Consider the following 13,387-nt stretch of genomic DNA (forward strand, 5'->3'; position numbering starts at 1 on the left):
CATTTGTCTCCTCCATTCCTTCTCCTTCCTTTTTCCTTCTATCTCTTGACGCAAACTGTCAGTGTTATATATCTTTCGCAAATTGTCGATGTCTCTTACATCTCATGTTGTTGTTGTTGTTGTTGCAGAGACTGCTACAGTTGCGTTGCTGTCATTGTGATCCAACAGGACATTCAACAGCCAAAACACCCTTCATCAAAGCACAATTAAATGAAAATACTGGTCCGTAACAATACGTTACAGCACAGTAATAAAGTTTATTGACGGTCAATATTTGGAATTTTTTATTTATTCCAGAAACATTTTGTTTAATGTTAACAGCCCAGTGTTAATTTTAGTAATACGTCCACTTATTCGCCAAAAACAATTTTCATCGAGCAATTTTCATCGAGTCATGAATAACTTGCTAGAACGGCATTCGGTAGAGCGATAGAGCACATACCTCCACCTCAACTGAATAGTTTACATTTTGTATCCCACTGAAAGGCCGGATCTGTGTGCGGACCTTAACAAAAATCGAATCAGCTTGTTCTACTGATCTACCCAACTCATCCACCAAGTTTTGTCATAACTCGTCCACAACCTTTTCAAATATCATGCTATATATCGTTTTGGGGCCCATCTCTCAATATTAAAGAATCACTTGCAAAAATTTTAAAAACTCTCGAATCCGGATCTTCAGCGAAATCGAATAAATCCATTATTGTCGCACACCCAACCTGTCCACCAAATTTTGTCTGAATCCGTCCACAACTTTTTGAGATATCTTCTCACAGACAAACAGCCACACAGACACACAGACAAACAGACACACAGACAAACAGGGTGAAAACATAACCTCCGCCCAACTTTGGTGGCGGATGTAATAATGCACTGACGTAAAGGCCTAGCCTAGCGATAGATGAAATACTGCAATGACATAGCACCATCTTCACCCACCATCTTACTAAATCTGTCACCCCAACACCTAGTGTCTGTCATTCAACTCATCACCGAGGATGTCAGATAGTGAGATATATGGGATGGGTTATGATGTTCAACTGCCATCAGTGAAGCAACGGGACAGGTTGAGTGTTGGACACCGGGATGACATCCTTGTCCATAGAGGTCTGGACTAGCCGAGACGTTATGCCGTCCCAGACATCGCTCCGTAATGATGTCCCGGCGAAAAGACGTGACAGACAGGATGGACTGATGAACGGAGAAATAGTTATTTTAGTAATTAGATAAGCAAGGAGTGCTCTTCAGTAAATCTAGGTTAAACCCACTTTGTAGTCAAAACGTCTAACCTTAAATTTAAAAGCGATGTTATTTTGTGCTTTCCACAACTACACAAAGTCAGGACAAAAAATAGATATGACGTTTTCCAGTGCATTGTCCCAGTAGGTCGTGTTGGGAATTGTAAAAATTTGGCCAAGCTATCAGCACACAATTGCCTGCACTTTTAGAAAAGTACCATGGAGCCTTTAACAACCAGGAACAACTGCTTGCAAATAGAACTTTGTCCTGACAAATGGCCCAAAGCGTTCGCGACTCCTCTGCTTCCCACAGTGTGAGGCCTACCTCGATCTAACGTTCTGTTGTTGCTTTCGTCCGTTGTTCTACCTTCCCACCAATGTAGAATTGATTCTACAACATGATAGAAACAGCCTCCCTGTGTGAAACAAACCAAGGATGGTATATCGTCAGATTATATTTCTCTAGAAATCAAACTTGGACCAGGCAACTACAGAGGCAAGCACATTATTCTGCAGTCCCATGTTTCACATGAGGCCATTTTTAAAATGACAATTCCAGGACTGAACTTTTCTATTGAGTTGCATGGTGGCACTTTTGGTGCATGACAACATGATCATGACGCTGCTTGGTCGTTCTCAAGCCAAATCCACTTCACATGTTAAGCCAGGGTGAAGTTTTGAATAGTAAATGACAATGAAGGGGAAGCCTGTTTTACAACTGTTTGTTGCAATGCCATTGTTTCTTATGTTGGCTCCACAAACAATAAAATCAATAAATAAACACCTAAACAAGCCACAAATAGAAATGTCAACTTTACGACTCTCCCATATTGGAGTGTCTCAAAACTTCCTGATAGTCGTGGCTGCTATGACTTACAACAAACTCACCATTTAATATCTATACTTCCCATTTTTACCTTTGCCATGATTTTATGCTTTATATATTTTAACAGATGTCGGCAATCTTGTACATAAATAATGTGCATGATGAAATAAAGGTGAATGTAAGAGTCTATGTAATCCGTTCATTCAACGGCAGCTGTGAAGTTCAGAACTGCGCCTCTGCCCCCAATGACCCCATTCTTGTTCCCCTCTGCTGAACACCCCTCACCCTCCCCCCACAAGCCCCGCATGCACCTCCAGAGAATTATACGTCCCAAAGTTCCACTTTGACAGACAGAGACTAAACAAGCTGAAAGTGATCGCAGCCCTTGGCCTTTTGCGTGCAACACTGGGTGCAGTTGCTCCATTCAAAATCCCCCCTTCAACACAGGGCAGGCGTGGGTCGAGGAGAGGGAAACTGCCTGTTATGGCTAAGAACCGAAACACACAAATCCTACACCTTGTTCGGTGTAAGAGATTGAAAGAAGAAAAATGTTTGGGGGTTTGGGGGTCTGGGGTGGATACCAGACGCACTCAAATGAAATCACAGACTTCAACGAGGATTGAATCATTAGCTCAGAAGGCTGGCAAACGACAACACCTCTATAACGACACCATGGAGATGTAATTTAATTAGCAACAGCCAAATGATCAACCACCATCCTCTGCCGTAGCTTCCCTCATCCTTCAGATAGGCATACCGCAGCCTCTTCCCTCTGCAGACCTTAATAGAATCACAAGCTGGTCAAACACTTGGGATATGTCATTATATCCTGACAAATCTCTGTCTCTGTCTCTGTCTCTGTCTCTCTCCAAAAATACTATCTAGCATACCTTCCCATCTCCTTTTATAATGACCTTATTTAAGAAGTTCAGCCACTCAAACATTTGGGCCTCACCGTCAGCCATGATCCTTCTTGGTCAAACCACACTTTTAAGGTTGGCCTCCAATGCCAGTCACCAACTGGGCACCCTCCGTCATGCAAAGTGTTTTTTGGCACACATGAACTATCTACCTACAAGTCTTCATCTGCAGCTTGATGGAGTACTGCTCTCCCTGTCAGGCTGGCGCACCTGCCCACAATTTGCGCAATTTTACACAGTGGAATCCAAGGCCTCCAAGATCATTGGAATCTCCCACAATGAAGCCAAGTCTCTGGGCCTATCACTTTCACATTACAGACAGGTCTTTGGTCTCTGTCTTCTTCCACCTCCTTTGTTGTCTTGCATTCAGTGCCCTTTTTACGCAGTCTACCACCAATCCTCTTCTGGTGAAACCTCCAAAATCCAGACTCACTGCTCACCTCCACTTATTCGTTCCTCTTTTTCCCCACCTGTGGAACCAGCTAACTCGGTCTCTTCAATCTCATTCCTCCATCCTGGGCTTAAGGACATCTGTTCACCACAATCTCAGACGTCATGACCCCATCAACAACCATGATCTTTTCTACCCCCATTAACCGTCCTCAAGCCCACCTCTTTCCAATTTTCCATTTTTTCCTTCCTGAGAGTTGGCAGCTGTATCCATCTTGTTCATTCACTGTGTTCCCCCATAGCCCTCATTCCTCCACACACTCCTTGCTTTTCTAGAACCGAGAACTAATACATTTGATCACTTTAGAATATTTTGCTTAACATCTGTTAAAAAATTAAATATGTTATTAAGCGCAAGTGCAACATCCATTAACTTGCGTGGAGCAACTTATGTTTGTGTGTAGTCAACAACTGGCTGTGAAACACTTGACGTGATGTCACCTGTGTGTGTACAGTATGTATATTCACAATGAGTTTACCAAATAAAGAAACGACATCACTCATTTCACTGTTACAACAACATGGATGTAATAATTATCAATTGAGATTTCTTCTAATAAGACTTTCCTGCACTTGATGAAAGCTTGGGAGGTGAGGAGGAGCAAAGCCGAACATGTGTTGGTGGACGGCCAAGGTGCCCATTATCTGCTTGCCTTTTCTGCACCAAAACTAAATCGATTTGTCCCTGTCAGACACCCAACCTGCCCACCAAGGTTCGTCCAAATCCGTCCACAACTTTTTGAGATATCCTGCTGTGTATCGTTTTGGCCGTATCTCCCAATGGTGAAGAATCACTTGAAAAATTCTAATAGCCGGATCCGAATCTCGATCGTCACCAAAATCTAATCATTTCGTCCATGTCACATACACTACATCTATGCCAACTTTCGTCCGAATCCGTCCACAACTTTTTGAGATATATTGTTCGCAGACAGACAGACATGGGTGAAGGCAAATACCTATTAAGGAGGGGTCAAACCCCATCTCCTTCCCCCATAAACCCTCAATGAACGCAGATTTTGAATTTGTTTTGAAAGCCATTAATTCGAGTATTGGCCGATGTATATTCCAAGTTTCAGCGAGTTTCGATGCACAACCTTTGCGATATGAGCGCAAACACATTTTGGGCGGACAGACGGACGGACAGACGGACAGACGCCAACGTGGATTCGATGGTTTCTTAATAAAACTCAAGACGGAAACAAACGTTGCTGAAATTTGGAACATATGACTTTGATGTACAAAGCATTTACTTGTGAAATTTGCAGCCAATCTCGTCCAGTAGAAGCCGAGAAACGAATTTTCAGTCCCAGTGTTAAAGTTGCATACAGAGAAACCGTCCCATATAAAGGGAGGGGCGTTTTGCACCTCCATTGAAAAACAAATTGTTATAAGCCGAAAGGAGTAGAGAAGAGGCCTGACTCGTTTGAGATCATTCAAGTAGGCTTTACTCAGCAAGACCTGAACAACATCTATCTATAATTCCAGTAATCTCTGTCTGTACGTTTGTACGTTTGTACGTTTGTCTGTGACCGCTGTTTCTCGACAACCACGGGTCCGATATACTTTTAACTTGCCAGGTATATTGCTGGGGACCCGAGGATGTGCCTTTTCAAGGTTTCATATTAATCGGACAATTACTTACCGAGCTATGTCCAAAAAACGATTCAACCAATCAGAGAGTAGCGAACGATCGCGTGTGCCGAACGTGGCGGACACACTCTGCCTCGGATGGCACATTTGAGAGCGTATTCATTTATTTCACGTTTGCAAACTATGTTGGCGTTAAACTATGTTTTAAAACTAATAAAACCGAATTTGCGATTCATTCGCTTTCCTGCGCGTTTGTGCACGCGATGGCGATTTCTTTACCAAACTCCGGAAGCCGTTCGCTTTGGACCAAACCATTGCATGTAAATAGAGGGGGGGGATTGTCACCGTACTCGCAAGCCGTTCGCTTTGGACCAAACCATTTCATGTAAATAGAGGGGGGGGGATATAATTTTAGATATAGATATAGTACGGGCAATGCCCTAGTAGATGTAAAGCAAGGTCCGTTGCATTTGACAAGGATAATGATGCAACAAGCATAATAATAATAATAATAATAATAATATAACATGCATAATGCCATAATAATAGGCCTACCGTAATTATCACACACGGCTCCAGTAGCCATCTTGAAAATCGTAATGATTATGGGTAATGGGAGGACCCAGAAATATATACTAGCCCATGACGCTGTTATTGTTGTTAAAAGGGGAAGGTCGAGGGCTTACAGAACACGGGATTTGAACGACAATCTATGACATTCTCCCCTTCTTAAAAGAAGAAACTAGAAGTCCTACAAATCCAGGCGATCAGGTGGTTTTCTATCACGCCCCGCCCGATCTGTGCGGTACAGGTGCATGAGGGACAATCTTCGGAGTGATTTCAAACTCTGAGAAACAGGCTGAATCTTAATTTCCAGTCGTGAGCTGATTGGGTGATGGAACCCCCCCAGAATGCATCCGTGACTAGTTCATGTGGTTTATGTACAGGAGGATCTATGCCACCAGAGTTTTTTTTACCTCACCACATAGTGCCATGTCACGCAGAGCCACAGTTGTCTCTTTACCACCAGGTTAATGCACATGAGCATACTGAGGGTTTGCCTCAAGCAGTTCCACCTCCTCAACGAGTGGGTCATACTTTCATTGTCACACATAACGTTTCAAGAGAACAGGTCAAGGTGAGGACAGCCATGTCGGAATTGAACAGCCACTTGTAGCCTGACGTTGATAAATGAATAAACGCTCATGTGGAGTAACATTGGTAGCAGTCGAGAGTAGTGAACACATAGATGTGTAACGCGTCTAACAGAACGTCCTCCCATTGAGGGCTTGATAGGCCTCGTGATTTGAGAGCCAGAGTAATATTCTTCCAGATCACACCGTTTAACGTTCACACTGGGCGTTCCCTTCGGGATTGTACAGGGTAGTATGACTGGTCGAGACACCACGAGAGTGTAGGAAGTGCTTCAATTCTGTTGACATAAAGGAACTTCCCCTGTCAGAATGTATGCAAGCCGGTATACCAAATATAGCAAAGAGTTAACCAAGACATCTGATCACGGTGGAAGTTGTCATGTTAGGACAAGGAAAGGTGAATGGGAAACGAGAGAACTCAGCTATCACAGTAAGCAAGCAGTGGTTAGCCGGAGATGATGGTAAGGGCCCCTTGAAATCTATACTGGGTCTTTGAAAGGGTTGTGTAGGTTTCATCAAATGTGACTGTTGCGGTCGATGAAATCGTGGTTTGCACTCGGCACACACTGGACCTTCTTCACAACCGTCAACTGAGAAGGGAAGATTCCGAGTTCTTACGAAATGTACCATCCGTGTGACGTCCGGGTGACAGAGAGAATTATGTAGTTTGATCAATGTGTTGATTGCTGAGCAGTATGCTCTGGATGATGTGTCTGCCACTATGTTCTTGCTCCCGGGTCGGAATTGTATGTCGAAGTTTTAACAGGCAAGCTCGATCCTCCATCTTTGTATTTTATCATTCTTGTTATTGCTTGACTATTGTCTACACATGCAACATATATCCCCGCGTCCACTTGCTTTTGTTTGCACACATATTTTCACATGTTTTTGGAAATGTTGCTTTTGGAATGTCAATTTTGGAAATCTAGCACGTATTGCTCTTAGTAATGTTGGACTTAAAAGGGGAGAGGGATGTCATGTATGAAGGGGCAAACATTCGCCGTTTTATCCCGACACCGTGACCGCGGGTTTATTTCCGTATCCGGGAGTTACGGCCCAGCTCGGACAACGCTGGGGTGAATCGGGCCTGTATCTGGAGAGTCAATAAATGTGCAACAATCGATCGTAGTCTGTCGAGATACCTTACAGTATCCCTGATGTTAAGGTGACAATGGCTAAGAGGTTATCTGATCATCTCTCCGTCTTCGCAGTGGAACTCTTTGCTGTCGTATTGGCACTGGAATGGATAATCGAGTTCAACCCTCTCAGTGCCGTGATCTTTTCGGATTCCCTCTCTGCACTTAAGGCACTAGAGTCTCTACAGGAGGGATGCAGATTTGACCTGGTGCTCGAAGTACTGCACCTGATCAACATTGCTCATTGGAAAGGATCTGTGATCAGTCTGTGCTGGATCCCCGCTCATGTGGGCATCGGAGGGAACGAGGCCTGCGATCTTGCAGCCAAGTGTGCACTCACATCCGAATGTGTCACCCAAATCCCTTTGGATCCGTCTGAAATTGTGAATGTGGCCAGGGACAAGATCGTTAAAAAATGGCAATCCCAGTGGGATACCACCACGAAGGGTAGGTTTTGTTACAGGGTGAATCCAGTCGTGACCCCCCCTTTTTGGCTCCCTCAGGCTCAGTTGTCCCGCAGAGACCAGGCGGCTCTCTCCAGGCTTAGACTGGGGCACTGGCGCCTTAATTCGTATCACGTGATAGGGTGTCACCCTTGGGGGACTTGCGACGCCTGTAGGGAACCCGAAGATTTCTGTCACTTATTAATGGTATGTCGCCTATATGATGGACCTAGGTTGCTTCTATTTAAAATCGTTAGAGAGGAGGGGGTCGATGGGTCTGACCTGCCCATCATTTTTGTCATTTAAACCAGAAGCATCCTCGTTTGTGCAAGGCGGTCCTAAACGTTGTGAAAGCGTGTGGGAGACCTATAAAGGTTTATGGATATCCCATAGGCCTCCTTTTCAATATATTTTCTTTTCAACACAGTTATGTTCAGGTGCATGGCGTGTATAGAGCCTCGCGGCTCTGAAAACGCCATCAAACTCAAAAGATGAAAAAGAAGAAGAAGTCTGTTTGTCGCTAAGGATACAAAGACTGCCTGGAAACCACTAAGCCACGCCCCTCATTCTGGGTAGATTGCGTGGAAACAGCTAAGCTACGCCCCTCGCTCAGATTTGTTTTTAATGACTCGAAATCGATGAACTAATGTAACTTATAAACGTCGAATTGCTTAACTGTGAGTTGTGTCGTCCTTTAGAAGGACCAAGTATCACATGTAAACAAAGGTGGTTTGATCTAGATTCTAGAGGAACGAACGAGGTCAGAATACCGTCGAAGTATTAAATTGCTTCTTTGAGTTCTGATTTTAACTGCTTTTGGGACTGTTTGAAGATGATTAAAGGTACGTTTTTCCAATATTTCCTTTTGGACAATTGCTCAAAGGAATGCTCAATGAGGGAAACTCGTGTGAGCTCGATGGGATGTTGAACAGAGGGAAGAAGACGGTACAGAGAGGGAAAGAAAGCACAAATGTTGGATGGATCAGAGGACGTGTCCTCTACGAGGTTCGCCTTTACAGTATATAAAGCGCGCATTTCAACCACCTCATCCGAGCAGTGAACGGTCACGACCTTCTTGTCTTAGCTGGTAAACTGATCCCACCCTTCTGTGATTGAACACTTTCCCCCCATTTTTCCGTGAAGGTTTGAGAACGGCCCGCTCACTCCCAGGCTCGTGTAGTAGTAGAGACCTTGGAGTATAGACAGCATTTCCCTCATCCTTCCCATGGGCCTTACCCCTCCATCCCCTACCCATCTCTCCCCCTCCCCCCCAAACATTAATTAAAATAAAAACAGATAAATGAAGCCTCATGGAGGTGCTCAGAATCTCAGCACCATGAACCCCACATTGACGTGGTTCTCAGCACCATGAACCCCACATTGACGTGGTTCCTGGCAAAATGAACCCCACATTGACTGGTTATCGGCACCATGAACCCCACAATGACGTGGTTCTCAGCACCATGAACCCCACATTGACGTGGTTCCTGGCAAAATGAACCCCTCATTGACTGGTTATCGGCACCATGAACCCCACATTTTGTGGTTTTCAGCACCATTAATCCCACATTGACTGGTTCTCGGCACCATGAACCCCACATTGATGTGGTTTTCAGCACCATGAACCCCACATTGACTGCTTTTCACCACCATGAACCCCACATTGATGTGGTTTTCGGCACCATGAACCCCACATTGATGTGGTTTTCAGCACCATTAATCCCACATTGACTGGTTCTCGGCACCATGAACCCCACATTGATGTGGTTTTCAGCACCATGAACCCCACATTGACTGCTTTTCGGCACCATGAACCCCACATTGATGTGGTTTTCGGCACCATGAACCACACATTGAGAGGTTTCAGCACCATTAATCCCACATTGACTGGTTCTCAGCACCATGAACCCCACATTGACTGGTTCTCGGCACCATGAACCCCACATTGATGTGGTTTTCAGCACCATGAATCCCACATTGACTGGTTCTCGGCACCATGAACCCCACATTGATGTGGTTTTCAGCGCCATGAACCCCACATTGATGTGGTTTTCGGCACCATGAACCCCACGTTGATGTGGTTATCAGCACCATGAACTCCACATTGACGTGGTTCCTGGCAAAATGAACCCCACATTGACTGGTTATCGGCACCATGAACCCCACATTGACGTGGTTCTCAGCACCATGAACCCCACATTGATGTGGTTCCTGGCAAAATGAACCCCACATTGACTGGTTATCGGCACCATGAACCCCACATTTATGTGGTTTTCAGCACCATTAATCCCACATTGACTGGTTCTCGGCACCATGAACCCCACATTGATGTGGTTTTCAGCACCATGAACCCCACATTGACTGCTTTTCGGCACCATGAACCCCACATTGATGTGGTTTTCGGCACCATGAACCCCATATTGACGTGGTTCTCAGCACCATGAACCCCACATTGACGTGGTTCCTGGCAAAATGAACCCCACATTGACTGGTTATCGGCACCATGAACCCCACATTGACGTGGTTCTCAGCACCATGAACCCCACATTGACGTGGTTCCTGGCAAAATGAACCCCACATTGACTGGTTATCGGCACCATGAACCCCACATTTATGTGGTTTTCAGCACCATTAATCCCACATTGACTGGTTCTCGGCACCATGAACCCCACATTGATGTGGTTTTCAGCACCATGAACCCCACATTGACTGCTTTTCGGCACCATGAACCCCACATTGATGTGGATTTCGGCACCATGAACCACACATTGAGAGGTTTTCAGCACCATGAATCCCACATTGACTGGTTCTCAGCACCATGAACCCCACATTGACTGGTTCTCGGCACCATGAACCCCACATTGATGTGGTTTTCAGCACCATGAACCCCACATTGAATGGTTATCCGCACCATGAACCCCACATTGATGTGGTTTTCATACCATGAACCCCACATTGACGTGGTTCTCGGCACCATGAACCCCACATTGATGTGGTTTTCAGCACCATGAACCCCACATTGACTGGTTATCGGCACCATGAACCGCCACATTGATGTGGTTCTTAGCACAATGAACCCCACATTGACTGGTTATCGGCACCATGAACCCCACATTGATGTGGTTTTCAGCACCATGAATCCCACATTGACTGGTTCTCGGCACCATGAACCCCACATTGATGTGGTTTTCAGCACCATGAACCCCACATTGACAGGTTCTCGGCACGATGAACCCCACATTGACTGGTTCTCAGCACCATGAACCCCACATTGACTGGTTCTCAGCACCATGAACCCCACATTGACTGGTTCTCGGCGCCATTAACCCCACATTGACTGGTTCTCGGCACCATGAACCCCACATTATCCTCGACGTCCAACATATGCGTAGTTTCACTTCTCGATTTGGGGAGGGGGGGGGGGGGGCAGGGGATTAATATTTATAATGGGTCTGACTTCCATAATTACCCTCGCCTGAGGAGAGGGTATTGCATTTGAGTCCGCACAGATGTCTTGTCTGTTTGTCCGCACATAATAAATATGATTTTCTCTGCAACCGTTGGTCCGATTGACAGGAATTTTCACCATAGGTGCAACTCCACCTGTATAATTTTTTTAATGATAATTATGAGGTCATAGGTCACGTGGTTCGGCCACTATATTTGTTTTAACACAAAAGCATTGGCACACCTGAGCCTAGGCACACCTGAGCTAGGCACACCTAGGCACACCTGAGCTCCTCACCACATACAAGGCTTTCATCCGCAGCTCAATGGAATACTGTTCTCCCCTATGGGCTGGTGCTCCTGCCTCACACCTAGCTCGGCTTCACGCTGTTGAAACCAAAGCTTTCAGAATCATTGGAATCTCCCGCGATGAAGCTATCTCTGAGGGCCTTTCACTCACTCACCGCAGGCAGGTAGGTGGTCTTTCTGTCTTCTACCGACTCCTCTCCGGCCTTGCTCCCCCAGCTCTCTCTGTGCTCTGTCCCCCAAATATTCCTACAGGTCGCACAAGATCTGCCAGCCACCCTCTGATGGTTAAACTGCCGAAATCTCGGCTCTCTGCTCACCTTCACTCCTTCATTCCTCTTTTCTCCCGCCTCTGGAACAAACTCCCACACTCCCTTCAATCCCACTCCTCCCTCCAGGTCTTTAAAACAGCTGTTCACCACCATCTCTTATCTTCCCCCATCCAAAACCTTGATCTTTTCTACCCCCACTAATTCACCCCAGATCCACCTTGTTTGTAATTCCAACTTCTTTCCTGGTAGTCCTGGCAGTGTCCATATGTTTTATGCCTCTCCCACCCCCTTTCCCATGCCTCCCCCCCAAAGCCCTCTCCCTCCCACAGATCTCTCGATGTCTCCATGTCTCTCGGTTCCTGCTCTCAAATGTTGTGTTTGTGTCCTTCCCCCTCTCTCCCCATCTTGTCTACCGCTCCCGATGTTATTTGTTTGATGTGTCGGTTTGTCGGTTATGTGTCGGTTTGTCGGTTTGTCTTTCTGTGTGATAAATGTTCGCTCTTTCACGAGCCTCGATCTTGTATACAAAAAAAAAGAAAAAAAAAAAGCCTGAAAAACCACTGAAAACACATCCTTGTGAGGGTCTGCAATCTCTGGTTGCTCTTTCTTGTTACCGTTTGTGATTGTAGGTACAGTAAACGTGAAATCACAAACTACAGTTTATGTTCATTATTTAATAATGCTTGGTTTTTGTTTTAGCCTAATTTTTATCCAGTGGCCTGCACAGCATGTGTGTGTGTGTGTGTGTGTGTGCGTGCGTGTGTGAGTGGGTGAGTGTGAGTGTGTGTGTGTGAGTGTGAGTGTGTGTGTGCGTGTGTGTGTGAGTGTGTGTGTGTGAGTGTGTGTGTGAGTGTGTGTGTGTGTGTGTGAGTGTGTGTGTGTGAGTGTGTGTGTGTATATGTGTGTGTGTGTGTGTGTGTGTGTGTGTGTTTGTGTGTGTTTGTGTGTGTGTGTGTGGCCATAACCTTTTTACCACTTGAGTTTTGTCATCAATTTTTCAGAAAACCTTTATAATGATAACTAGTGAGATACCCATGCTACGCACGGGCGGGAGGCCAGAATCAAACAGGCAATGCAGATACGGCGAATGCTAAAGCATGAAACCAATAAATTCCACATTCCTGTAGCACCTTCAGTCGCACGTCAGACATGGACAGCAAGTTCGTGAAGGACTTCCATGAAAAACGTACCCGTTCGCAAACAAATGGGTACGTTCACGTAAAGAAACATCAATCGTGGGACCGTGGTGAATCTGCATATGGCGATCCGCGAAGTTCACGTTCAGAAAGTAGAAACCATCACGGCATGTCGTCATTCACTTGAACTCAATATCTCTTTTTTCATTCCAAACAACATAACTCCAATCATAAATTAATCACAAAATAAACTTTTAACAACATTGTTAATGTTTCCTTCATTGTAAAAACTACCAAGTCAACAGTTAAAAGGATTTTGAGCCGATATGTGTTACGGCCTTGGCAAGATCGATGGAGACAGCAATCTGTTAGCGTATTCACCGCCCAAATAGCCATGTGGAATTCTCTCATGTAGAGATTAAATGTCGTTTGAACTTTGGCCAAGGTAATTATTTACTTTTAATGA

Source organism: Myxine glutinosa, chromosome 4 (genome assembly GCF_964187855.1).
Source record: "Myxine glutinosa chromosome 4, kmMyxGlut1.1, whole genome shotgun sequence".
Lineage (NCBI taxonomy): Eukaryota > Metazoa > Chordata > Myxini > Myxiniformes > Myxinidae > Myxine > Myxine glutinosa.